This window comes from Castanea sativa, chromosome 12, assembly GCF_040712315.1.
Source record: "Castanea sativa cultivar Marrone di Chiusa Pesio chromosome 12, ASM4071231v1".
Classification (NCBI taxonomy): Eukaryota; Viridiplantae; Streptophyta; class Magnoliopsida; order Fagales; family Fagaceae; genus Castanea; species Castanea sativa.
Genome location: NC_134024.1, coordinates 2,811,948 through 2,826,159, shown reverse-complemented (window position 1 = coordinate 2,826,159; position 14,212 = coordinate 2,811,948). Strand labels below are relative to the sequence as shown.

Here is a 14,212-nt window from a genome sequence, read left to right as displayed (position 1 = left end):
GCTGAAATGACTCACATGCTCCACAGATCTCGTTCGGCCATTGTAAATAGTGAAGGTTGGTTGTGTGAAGCACCAAGGTAGCCTCCCTTCCTCCAACTTGAGTATGAAGGGTGACCTGGAGATTTGATGCAATGCCCTACCCATAGCATCGTTTCCCAAGCCCCTAGAGGAATAGTTTTTACCCTTCCGCCCATGCAGGTTGTCTTCCTCGTAAGAGAAAGAGTCATCTGGGGGAGTTCTAGACCTTTGCCGTAATTGTCATCCTCGGAACCCTCGAAGAGGGATCGGAGACAAGGAGTTCGCTTTCGCCTTTCGTGACACAACTTCCTTTTTAGGTTGTCAATTTCTTTCGCATGGCCTTGGTATTTTCCTCGTGAGGAGCTTTGCTTCCCCCTCGTGAGTGACTCCTACTTCTGGTAGTGTGCGTAGTATATACACTACCCTCCTGGTCTTCTTCGTGCTCAAGATGCAAGGAGTGATCCTCATGCTAGGACCCCACAGACTCCACGCGGTGTTGTGGTCCTGAACCCACCATGATGTTAAACCCCGTTCAAATACTAGATTTCCCACGTACGGCGCTAATTGTAAGGACACAATTCGAGGCCGGACCCACAATTAGAAGGGAATGGGCCTGAAAAGCTTTTTTACAATAAATTTGTAGAGAGTGGATTTGAAATCTAGGTTCTAATGATATTTTAAATAACAAAGAATGATGGGCTTTGGTCACAATGGCACTCACAAGGATTTATTTGTATGAATATGAATGTAAACCCCTCCTCAGACCCAATCCGAGGATAATTTATATTACTGCTTCCCAAAAATAGACTACAAATGTGGATAGTCAGGTTTACAATGTACTTTTTTCTCTTCCTTTCCAAAAAGTTCCCCCTATTACCGAAGGTCCTTTCTCTCCTTTATACTCCCTCGGTCCTCCCCTTTTCATCCTCCACCTCATGGTTAGACCGCTGGTTTAGATACTTGTCTCATCCACCTTCCGTGAAGTCTCTGGAGATAGGGACCAAGTTTCAAACCTGATACCCAAGTCTCACTTCTCCATTAATGTCACCAGAGTAGCAGTTGCAGAGTCTTCAATGTGGGGGCGGTGGTAATAGCTTTATCTTAGATATTCCACCGCCCTTCTTCATAGCTTCCACTTTTACCATTGTTACCTTTGCATGCAAGACTTTTCTAGAACATAGCCTGTGAAAGTTTTAACCAGGTCTTCATCTACCTCGGCTTTACATAGCCGAGGACACAATCATCCTCGGCTTGTTCCCTTGGACATACCTATCCAGGCGTTACCTCATTTTTGTTCAGTATTGTTTCTAAGTTGACTTTCATCCATCTTCGGACCATTCGAGGTCCTCGGATTGGGCCTTTAGCCCAAAAGACATTCTTGGGCCACCCTACACATATTCCTGGGCCTAATGATCCTACAAGTATCATAAATGCATACTCTCTCATTTCACATGAATTGTGGGTCTTACCATAAATTTAAATAGTGAAACCCACAGTTATGTAAGAGAGAGGGAGTACGCATTTATAGTACTCCGAGAGTACTCAATAATTACCTATTTACGTTAAACAACACCGTTTTATAATTTAATGGCACTACGGAGTCTAGATTTTTTTGCCATTAAAGAAGAGCATATATGTAATTGAAAAGTATATTAAAATCATATTGTGTCATTAAAAAAAAATAATTAATTTTTTTACTTTTTCAGCTTCTCTAAATAATACTTATTTTCCTTCTTTTTGGTACCGCTAGTTAACTTGGAAAAAAGTAATTTTGTAAGTGCAAAATTTGTACCCGGACCCAAACGAGTGATGGGCTCAAGCCCAAAGAGCCTTATAGAATGAAATTTGTACAGTATGAGTTTGAAACCTAGGTTAGGGATATTGAAAAGTTGATAAATAGGCTAGAATGTCGCAATCTATACAAGTAATAGATGAATATGACAAAAAACTCTCCTCGGACGTAAACCGATGGCAATTTGTATAGCCTTTCTTTCTCTAAACAAAAGGTTACAATTTGTGTTTTTTGTTTTTCCAAAAAGATCCCCCCCTTCTTTCCTCTCTCGTCCTCTTATACCCTTCTTCTTTTTCCCTGTTTCATCCACATGTAACACAGATTTTCCTCCTAGATACTTGTCTTATCCACCACTTTCTTAAAGTCTTCAAATAATAGCTGGAAGGCTGAATACTACTGTTCAGAGGTCATTTCTCCATTAATGTGGCCAAAGAGGTAGATGCAGGGCCTTTAATGCAGTGGTAGCAGCCTTTTCCTCAGATATTTCTCACACATTCCTGCTTCTAACAGGTGCTTGGATCACGCCTTTACCCAACATATCTTCCAGAATTCTGTCTCTAAACCCTTCAACAAGTCCCATGGCCTTTACTGGGCCTGTCCGAGGAGATACTCCTCCTCGGACAACTCCTCGGACCATTATAGTGCGGACTGACCTGTGGGCCTAGAAGACTCTTATTAAACAGACTTATACCAACTAACCAGGCCCAAGGCCTAAACGTGCATTTAAGCATTTTTACCCCCCACAATAATTATTATATATAAATACTAAAAATATTATGATTTTTTTTTATCCTTAAAATATATTTGGGCTACCCTAAATTTTTTTAGGCCCAACATAATTAAAAATAATTAATTGAATTAAAAAAAAAAGATCTCTAAATTTATTACTAGCAATTAATATACAAGTTTTTTTTTGTTTGAGAGAGTTTCAAGTTTCAACCTATGGCGTCCACTTCTAATAATAACTCTTTTATCGTCAAACCAAGACATCAATCGATTTTTAATGTAGGCGGGAATTAAACCTCAAATCTCTTATTCAACCATTATAGACTTTACTAGTTGAGCTAACTAGAACCCACTAAGAAAAAAATTAAATAAAAAAATTTAGTTCCCAAATAAAAAGCTTCCTCTAAAGCAAGTGAAAAAGTTCTAATAAAAGCAAAATAAAGTGTAATCAAAATACTTTATTCTGGTTCCTGTGTGTGTGTTTCTCAAAAAATACTTTATTCTGGTTACCATGAACTTACACTTTCTTCACTTCTATTTTTTTTAATAAGGGATTAAATTATTTGCATATTGCACTAATTAAGTTCATCCCATATGATATGGCACCTTTAAAGAAGAAAACCAAAAAAGCAAAGTCAGGAGTAAATGCATTTAAGAATAACTGGTCGGGGTATTAATTAAAGATAAAAGAAAAGTAACTTTAGAACGGTATGCAGAAGCATTGTTTTAAGAGGTTCTAGAGCTTTATATCCAATTGTACACATTTATGTCTTTTATTTCCCTCCTTGAAATAAAAATCTCCACAACAAAATGTTTTCCCTCTTCTCTAATTTATCTTCCTTCTAATTGTTTTACTTCAGTTTTAAATTTTATTTGAATGTACTTTTTGTATAAAATTGTGGTTCTAAGATTTATTGGTATATACTACGATTTATTCCTTTGGGTTTAGTGGGTCGGTGGATTTTGTGATTTGGGTCAATGCAAAGTAAAGTATTAAAACCAAAGTAGGTAGAATTTTCCACCGAAAGTACTGGCATTTAATATTTATTGATGATCAAGCTTTTCAACTTTCCACAAAGTACAGGCTTTTCCATGTAGCATAAGTGAAAATGACGAGGAAGGAATCATGTAGACTTTTCTTTTCAGGTCAATTCGCTGAAGGTCAAGAAGGGGACACCAATGGAGTTCCCTCTCCTTTAACGGAAGATGCTGAGAAATTATCATAGTGAGGAAAAGTTGTTTGGTAATTGCAGATAAAGTGGCTTTGTAGAGGTCACAAAGTGAATGGATTGCTTTTGTTTTTATTAAAGTAACTAATCAAGATTAATGCTGCAAGGGAATCTTTATCCAACTATCTGAACTATATTACATGGTATAGTTGAAATAACATTAGATTATTTATTTATTTATATTTAAATTAAAAATAAAATAAAATCTGCAATAGATATGCTCTTTCTTTTTTCTTTTTTTCTTTTTTGATAAAGTTTCAAACTTCAACTTATGGTATTTGTTTCTGATGATTATATCTTTTATCATCAGAAGAAGACACTAATTGGTTTTTGATATAATCAAAAATTGAACTTTAGATATCTTATTCAACTATTAGAAACTTCGGACTTTGTATTGGCCTAATTTAGTCGTGGTTAACCAATTATGGGTATGTGGGGTTCCAACTACAATAGAACCAAGGGAATCTAGCGGGTTTCTGTTATATCAAATTAAAATCTAATGTTCACAAGTTATAAAAAAAGGTAAATAAATAAATATAGAAGAAAAAATTATAATTCAAGAGGAAAAAGATATAAAACTAATTGTCTACCTTTCAAAAGTGTTATGAGTTTAACTTTAAATTATTTATGTTTTGATTTTTTTTTCATAAAAATGTATAACTAATAAAATTTGGAACTAATTATATAAACTTAAAAGAAAATGATATTCTTTTCTTTAAAAGTTTAGACGCACAAATGGTTACTATATGGTTTAAAATTGTAATAATTTAATCATTTTATGAGTCTAACAAAAACGGATATAAATTGTATTTATGATCATGAAATTATTAAAAATCATTATTGAGAATTATAAGTGAAATTTTGACTAAGAAAATACAATACAACTTACTCTTTTATATATATATTTTGACTGAGAAATAGTTTGATGAGACAAATTTCTTATATCCAAAAAAAAAAAAAAAAAAATCAAATTATGCTTACCATTCCTTATAATAGCCTCTATATTATATTATAGAAAAGCAAAATAAATTGGAATTTTTTCCTGGTCACACACTCACGTGATGACATCATACAGGGGTGTGTCTTGATGGTAGGGGTCCTTATCCCAACACTCAGAGATGACTGGTTTGAGCGATAGCACTAACAAGGGCCGTTTGGTACACATAGTATTACCTATTGCCGTTGCGTGGTGTGGGGTTGATGAGCCCATGCCGGAAACCCTTTTTTTCATTCAGCAGACAAAAGAAAAAAATTACTCACATGATGACAATGTGTGTCTTCTATTTTCTCTATTTCCACACATGTACATGTCTCACATGGTTGAAAATAGATGCCCCATCATATCATCTTTTCCCAAAAATGGGTCATGGAGGTGAACACAAAAAATCAAAAAGAGCACGAAAGTCTCGTCAAAAAAAAAAAAAAAAAAAGCACGAAAGTGCATAGAGTTTACCTCACTCCATTGGATAATCTTCCCTGGAACTAGAAGTGGGCCAAAGTAGAACACTACAATCAAGGAGAGTAGAGTTTTCCTCCCATATTGATGATCAAATTCTATTAAAGCATTTTTGCATCCACACTATGATTACTACTTCTAAATAGAAAAAATCAATATCAACATACTTTTAGCAGATAACCATGAAGCTACACCTATTTTCCCACTTCCCTTTTTTTTTTTTTTTTTTTTTTAAAGCCGATGACCCCTAAAAAATTACTATTATAAAGTTTAGAGTAAACTACGTATTTGGTCCCTATCTTATACATCATATTTCAATTTGATCCCTAACCTTTTAATTGTGTCAATTTGGTCCCTAACCTTTCAATACCGTGTCAATTTAATCCCTACAGTTATCTTTTAGATGAAAATTAATGACGTGTCTAATGACCAAAATAAAAAATTAGCTTCTGTTGATGTGACAATAAACTAAAATTTTATTTTGGCTGTTTGCTATGTAAGAAATTTTCATCTAATATATAATGGTAAAGACTAAATTGACACGACACTAAAAGATTAAGGACCAAATTGACATAATTGAAAGGTTAAGGACCAAATTAAAATATGGTGTAAAGGTTAGGGACTAAATATGTAGTTTACCCTAAAGTTTAATATAACCTTAGTATACAACAGATAATATAACCAGTTGTTTTAATTGCTGGACTTCAGTGTATTGTTCTTGTTTAATTGGTTGGTAGTACCAATGAGCTAAGTAGTAAGGAGTTTTTTTTTTGTTGATGGGAAGTAGTAAGGAGTTGTGTCATATGTTTAATGGTTGCTCCACCAAACCAAAGTGACCAACTTATTAGTAAACTTATTATAAAGAATAGAATTCGCTAAAAAGCATTATGAAAAGAATCTAAAATTGTTCAACAGTTTAATTTGTTAAAATTTCGCCTTCGCCTCAGTATATAAGTTTCATGGTCAGATAATATTTTTGTTTTTATTTTTTTAATAATTCTTAGAGATTTCACGTTATGAAAATCATGAAAAGAATAAAAAGTCAGTAACTTTGATATTTTTAATTATTTTAGGAGTGGAGTAAGTGGAAGGAAATCAAAGAAAGCTCAATTATCTAGTCCCAACAATCGACTAATTTCCGATCAATTTTACTCTACTCCCTTTCCCTCCCCTCAATTTAAAGGAGCAATAAAAGTCAGATAATATATTATTTTGATTTTAGAAATTTTACATGATCTCTTTCTATATATATACATATATATATATATATAATTTTAAAAAATATTAAAATCATATTGTGTCATTTAAAAAATTAATTAATTTTTTTCTTTTTCAGCTTCTTGGAATAACACTTATTTTCCTGCTTGACCACTGGCTAACCTAAAAAAAAAGTAATTATTGCATATAAATTTTAAAAATATTATGATTTTTTTATCCTTAAAACATATTTGTGACATTGACCATCTTAAAATTTTTTAGACTCAACATAATTAAAAAATAATTAATTGAATTTAAAAAAAGATCTCTAAATAAATTTGTTACTAGAAATAAACCAGTTATGACAAAAAACTTTAGTCCACTAATCTCACAAGTAAACAAAAAATTTATATAAAAAAATTGTTAGAATATAATGAAATAATACAACAGGAAGTTGAGAATAAAAAATAATTATAATGATGTTCAAATAGATTGTAATATAAAAATTCTTGATAATAACATCAAAATATAAGAAAAATAAATTTTAAATAAAAAATTATTAATATTTAATAGAGATTTAAATAATAAATAAAAAACTCCTTTTAAAATAACACGTTTGGCCTCAAATAGCTTGAGCCAGCCTGTATATAGCATTAAACAAATCAATAGATCTTTTCTTGGGTCTATCTTTTTTCTTGGGTCCGTCTAAATTAATTATGGAATTCACCATTATCATGACGTCACTTTTTCTTATTTAATCATTGTCATGATGTTACATAATTGCTTCAAATAATCGTCAATGACTTATTTCTTAAAAAATATATATATATATATATATATATTTATTTTGATAGGATCCAAAAGATACGTTGCTATGACTAGACTTATTTACCTTATGAAAATCATAAAAAGCATAAATAAAGTTATAATTTTGATAAATAGAGGAAGGAAAATAGGGTGAAAAATACTGTTTTTTACTGTTCGTTTGGGAAAGGAAAATAGGAAGAAGAGAAAACTGGGGAGAAAGTTTTCTCTCCGGGTTCACATTTTTTTTCCTTCCAAATCGGAAAGAAAATCTGGAGAGAAAAATGTTATGGTAGCACTTTTACAAAAATACCCTCTTCCCACATTTTTTTTTTCAACGTTCTCTTCTCTTTCTTTTTCTTTTTTTCCTTTTTTTTTTCAATGTGACCTGATCTTCAACGTTCTTTTTTTTTTTTTTTTTTTTTTTCAACGTTCAGGTAATGTTTCTCTTCTTCTCAACATGACCTGAACGTTTTTTTTCTTCTCAACGTGACCTGAACGTTTTTTTTTCTTCGACGTAACCTAATCTAATTTTTACATTATAATAATAAAAATAAAAATTTATATATATGATGTGATAAATTTTATATTATGTAATGAATATAAATAAATATATTTCTTATATATTATGTAACAAGGGTATAATAGTCAATTTATATAAATTACATTTTTCATCCTTTCATTTTTCTCTCCAATCGAACAAAAGAATTTTCCACCCTCCTACTTTTCCACCCCTCCAACCGAACATACAAGAGGGAAAACTAATTATTTTCCATCCTCCCACAATATTCCATCCTCCCACTTTTCCACTCCTCCAACCGAACGGACCCTAAGAGTCAATCCGGAAACTTCGAGGAACTTTCCTAAGCTCTCTAACATGAACAAAACTCAACACTTCATTAATGTACAAACCATTATTGTCCACAAGTTCTCGATCCGATAGGTATTACACTGGGTGCAATTCACCTTCCTTTGTCTCACAATTTTTTTTTTCACATTTTACTTCTCCTAAATCTTTTCTTAACGTTTTTTTAATCAATGATTGAGATTGAAAGTTGCTTGTTTACAACTATCAATCTCAACTATTTATAGTAATTGCACTAATGATCTCAATCCATGCTGGCCACCAAGAAGTAAATTCCAATCATGAAGCTTCCTACAACTTTCCTCTCAACTCTTCAACTTAATACTAATAGTTTTCCTCTTCAATTATTGTCTCTCTATTTTTTTTTTTTTTTTTTTGTCTTCTCAGACTATGAAACTGAGCACAAGGAAAGTTTTAGTTAGGTATATAATTTTCCCAAATCACAGTGTCAATCTCTTTGTTCTTAATCACATAGGGGTCTAAACCTAATCATTTATCATATTTTTAAAATCGGTTGATAATCATCTCTCTCTTGAAGCCACTCAATCAATCCAAAAATAACAATTAAAAATTAAATACATTCTTATAAAATAAAGTGACTAGGGTCTTATAAAACGGAGTCTTATAAAACGGATCTAGCGAAGGTAGAAGCATTGCCTTACAGTATCTTCATCATACATTGTCCTAGTGAAAGGTATGAACTTTGTACAAAAGGGAAAAGATTAATGGCAACATCACTCACAAAGTTCAAAAAATGACAAATTGTGCAGTTATATACATACTTTGCAATCTACAAAGAAATAAGCCCAATATAATCCTACTTGGTGAAATTTTTACTTTTTACCTCATATAAATGTAAAAGTTTTTCTCTAAAATTTGAAAAATCGACAAACAATTCAATGAAAAAAATGGAACCAATGACAACACTTCATGAAAAGGCATGGAACAGATTAATTTGCTATTACCAGCCTGGATTTTTTGGACACCCTTTCATTAATTGGCATGTTCAATTTTTTAAAGAACAATTAGGTTATTTGCCGAATGATCCTAGTATTCATTTTAAAGAAGCATAGTCATCAATTTGAAATGGTAAAGATTCTTCAGTTGATGTTAAAGCAACTCTAATATCAATGATCTTGATGTCGGCTATGAACTTTGCTTGCTTCTAATTCTCACTTTTTTTTCTCACATTATTTGTTCTTAAATAAATGTCTAAGTCACCCTATATGTGTACTTTTTTTCTCAAATTATTTGTGACCTGAAGTGCATAGTTATTTTGCACTCTGTTTATATTAAATTAATTAGTGGTTGTTGTAAGTGCACAATTGCACCTGGACCCAAAAACACACGTGGGCTCAGGCCCAATGAGCTTTAAACAATGAAATTTGTAGAGTGTGGGCTCGCAATCTAGTTTAGTGATATTTGAAACTTGATGAACAGGCTAAAATATTACAGTATTTGCAAATAATAAACAAACGGGGCAAAATAAACCTCTTCGGACGTAAGCCAAGGACAAATTATATATTATTTCTCTTTTTTCTCTCAAAGGTCACAGTTCTTAATATTTGTCTCCCCCCTTTCTTTGCCCTCTTTTCTCCTTAAATACTTCTTCTTCTTCCCTCTTTATCCACGTGTAACACAAATCACCCTATTAGACATCTGTCCCATCCACCACCCTCTGGAAGTCTTTAAATTATAGCAAGAAGGCTGACTTCTACTATTCAGGGGTCACTCCCCCATTAATGCGGCCAGGGAGGTAGGTGCAGGGTCTTTAATGTGGAGGTAGCAGGCTCTTTCTAAGATATTTCTCTCACACCGTTGCGTCTGGGGGGTGCTTAAATCCCCCTCTTAACCAACAGTTTTTCCAGAACTCTGCCTTGATCTTTTTGGCGAATCCTAGGGTCATCGTGGGTCTGTCTGAGGAGATATTCGTCCTCAGACGAATCCTCGGACTCTGAACTCATGGGCTGACCTACAGTTCTAGGAGGTTTTTAGTCTAAAACAAACTAGCGCCCATCAACAAAGCCCAAGGCCCAAACACTTACTTAGGTCCTTTTAGTCCCCACAGTTGTATTACTTATAAAGTTTCCAGATTTCACTAAACATTTAAATAAAAATAACTTTATAATTTTTCAAAAAAAAATTAGAACAGGACTTCTAGAAAATTACGTAGAATGTGTAGAAGTAATTGTCATCTCATTTCTCATAAAGCCTAAACAATACTTTACTAATTAACTGAAACTTATCTTTCTTCTCTTTTCTTAATGGGAGAGTAAATTACTTGCATATAGCTCTAATTAAGTTCATCCTATGTCTCACAAGAGCACAAATTAGGTACTCTCGGAGCACGGAGAATGGTGCTCCCTCCTCTCACATTCATGGTAGGGTCTGTTCATTAAATTCATGGTGTGGTCCACTATGAATGTAAGAGAAGGGAGCACCATTTCATTATACTCTGAGACTACCTAAGAATTTCCCATCTCACAATATCACATGTTCGAAAATGGTTTTGCTCCATTAGATAATCTTTCTAAAATAATTGGTCAATGCAAGGTCAACACACAAAAAAAAAAAAAAAAAAAAAGCACCGAAAGTCCATAGAATTTACCTCTCTCCATGAGAAAATTTCCCTGGAAGTGGAAGTGAGCCCCACTTGGAGGGTAGAATTTTCCACCGAAAGTACTGGCATTTAATATTTATTGATGATAAGCTTTTCAACTTTCCACGTACAAAACTGGTATTTAAAAATAAAATAAATAAAAAAGTTTTCCGCTAGAGCATTTATGCAGTCCACGATGAAATGAAATTGAAGAAAACAATATTAACAAACTTTACAGCGGATAACCATGAAGCTAAACCTACTCTGTTTAAATAAATAAACAAACGAGTGTTGTTGACTGAAAACAGAGGATGTGAGTCCCCCTCTTCTCTTTCACAAACACACAAATAATAGAGGCCATTCCTTTATTAAAAAGGCAATTATATAATAGGATCTGAATCCGACATTGTTTCCAAAAAAATTAAAAATATCTCTAAACAAAACTTTATACTAGTTACCAGCAACTTACTCATTCTTATCTTATATTTTCTTTATGGAGTAAGTTACTTGCATATAGCACTAATAATTACGTTCATCCCACATGCCCCACATCTAAAAGAAACCAAAAAGCAAAGTCAAGAGTAAATGCATTTAATAAGTCGGTGGTAGTAAGGATAAAAGAAGACATTGGAATCTTTTTTTTCCTCATACAAAGGTGAGAGCATTGCCTAAGCACAATGACAAATACTACAAAATAAGAAAATTTTCTATTACAACTCTATTCAGGAGCGTTGTTTCAAGAGGTTTTAGAGCTTTACTTCACGACAGCCAATTGCTGCAGTTCTCCATATCCGTAAGTTCTTACTCTTCTACTTCTTGCTCGTATTCATGTCTTTTGTTTCTCTCCTTTCACTCCCTCTCTGAAAAAAAAGAAAAAGAAAAAAAAACACATCGAATCGTTTTTTCTTATTCCTTGAACTATTTTCCTATTATTTATTTTCTTCAGTTTTAATTGATACCTAATCTATGCTCTTATATGGTTAATTCCTTAACAATTTGGATGAGAAAATGTCTAATCTGTTGGTGATGTTCTTATATACCAAACACAATCTTAGTGGGTGTTTGTGTCTAGTGAAGCATTTCTGCTGTTCACATCACAATAATTCTGTAGAGATAGTAATAGAACAAAGCAATATGAATAGAGTTTTTTTTTTTTTATAATGAAAATATGAATAAAACTTTATAGTTGGTCAAAACGCAAAATATATATATATATATATATATATATATATATATATATATATATATATAAAACTTATATAACTACCACCAGGAGGTTATTCTTTCCTCTTTTTGGGAACGCTGAGTGTGTTGACACTTGACGGTATTTGTCATCAAATCTTTACTCCACAAAAGTACTTACCTGCGAGAGATACAATTTTAGGCCCCAATATTACAGCTGAAGTCAATTTTAAGCTAATTACATAATTAAGTCCAATTGTTTAAGTCATTAGCCAATAGAAATATGCGTGGACATTAAACACAACAATAAATCCCAATCACAACACAAACACCCCACACAGTGTTTTCAAAGAGAAAAACCCGAAATTTGGGCAAAAAAAACTCTCAAGACCTGTAGCACCAAACAATCCACCAAACCAGAATAATTGCAATACAAATCACTTAACAAAACTTGGTAAGTTAAGTAATGACTATGTACTTGAGCCTCCAGCAACAACTAGCAACTAATTTCTCAAATCTTTTTTTTAAGTTAGTCTCTGGATCTGCAAAATTAACCACCAATATCAAGACAAAGTCTCCTTAGCCACTCAAAGGCCCCTTAGAGATTTAGGAATTGCTTCAATGTTTGGTAGAGTAGTTTGAGTAATGTTGTTTGAGTGTTTTTGATATACATGTGAAGGAAAAAGTGTGTTGAAATGTGTGTAAGTGTGTTTAAAATGTGTTGTTTTGTGTTTGAGTATGCTTACCAAACGGGGCCCAAATAGCACCAAGAACTTAAAAGGTTTCTTTGTGCGTATTGGATTTAGTCTCTTCAAATGGAATTGGCAATTAAAGAGGGAGAAGTTTGATAGAATTGAGAAGGTCTTAGCTCTAGGCTTTTAGGTCACTCCACAGCTCTTCAATATAGAAATTAGGTTTAAAATTTTGTGAGAAATTGGGCTCATAAAGTGGAGTCTAAGGGTCCGTTTGGTTTGAGGAGTGGAAATTAAAGTGGAAGGATAGAAGAAATTTAGTTTTCTCTCTTGTATGTTTGGTTTGAGGGGAAGAAAAGTGGAGAGATGAAAAACTCATTTACTGGGTTGAGAAGAAAAGTGAAAAGATAGAAAATAAAGTTTGTATAAAATTACTCTCATACCCCTATTACATAATATAAGAAATAATTTCCTTCCAATCATTAAAAAAATACTTATTATCAATAAAAATTAAAAGAATAACATATTATAAAAATTAATATACTATTAATATTATATTATTATTTTTTGTTATTTTATTTATATATAACAATTAGAGGTGCTTTCTTAAATATATAAAATAAAATAAAAAGAGTGAAAGCCCCCCATTTGATAACACCACCGTTGATTAAAAAAAGGGAAAAACAAAAAGCCAAATATGCAAAAGCAACTGTTTAAAGCTTTTGAATAAAAATGCAATACGAATTCAGAAAAAGAAGAAGAAGAATAAAGCAAGACATTGAAAAGAAAAAAAAAGAACACAATGTGAACGTAGTTCAATGCATAAACAATATGCATAGTCATTACACTGAAAAGAGGGGTAAATCTAGTATTAGGCTAGCATGGTGTTTTTTCCCAAATTGAGGATAAAACATTTTGGTGGGCTCGGGGAGAAAATACTCTAACCCCACCAATTTTTTTTCCTCCTCTCCCTCTAACCAAACAACCATCAAAAGTGTTTTCTCTCCCTTTTTCTCTCCTTTTTTTTTTTTTTTTTTCATCCTCCCTAAAATCCACCCAACCAAACATACCCTAAGGGCCCATTTGGATTGAAGGAGGAATGAGGGCGAACAGAATAGATTTAGCTGAAAATAGACTAATAAATTATAACTAATTTCTCTCGAGTTTTGAGTAGTGAGAGGCGACAAAGAGGCAAGGATGCTGCCTTTGGCTTTCAGTAATAATTTAAACACTTTTTTTCAATAAAGTATTACATTTTATATAATATACTTCAATTATATTCCAAAATTTTAAATTTATCAAATCTAATTATCAAAATACCAAAATTAATCAAACTAAAAAAAAGAAAGAATATAAAATAAACTCATATGCATAGTGGGTTGGGTTGGGTTATATGGGTTGAAAAAATTATAAACTTGACATGACTGAAGGCTCCAAACATGTCTTTTTCCAAAAAAGAAAAAAAATAGAAATAGAGTGCAAACAAAGTAACCTTTGTCTTTATCAACGATCTGAAATGCAATATTAGGTAGGCAGAAAAAAGAAAAATAAAGTAATTATGCACTGCTTGTACCTTTCTTCACATATTGCTTATACGAAATTAATTAGTGGATGTATTATTAGTCATAAAGTTTTCAGATTCTACTAGGCAT

General features: G+C 32.5%; 1 protein-coding gene across 5 annotated transcripts in view; it reads left to right on the top strand.

Moving 5' to 3' along the window:
• LOC142618895 (TMV resistance protein N-like) overlaps positions 1–14,212 on the top strand; it is a 69,345-nt gene that overhangs the window by 39,814 nt on the left and 15,319 nt on the right. The gene's annotated exons all lie outside the window — the stretch shown is intronic.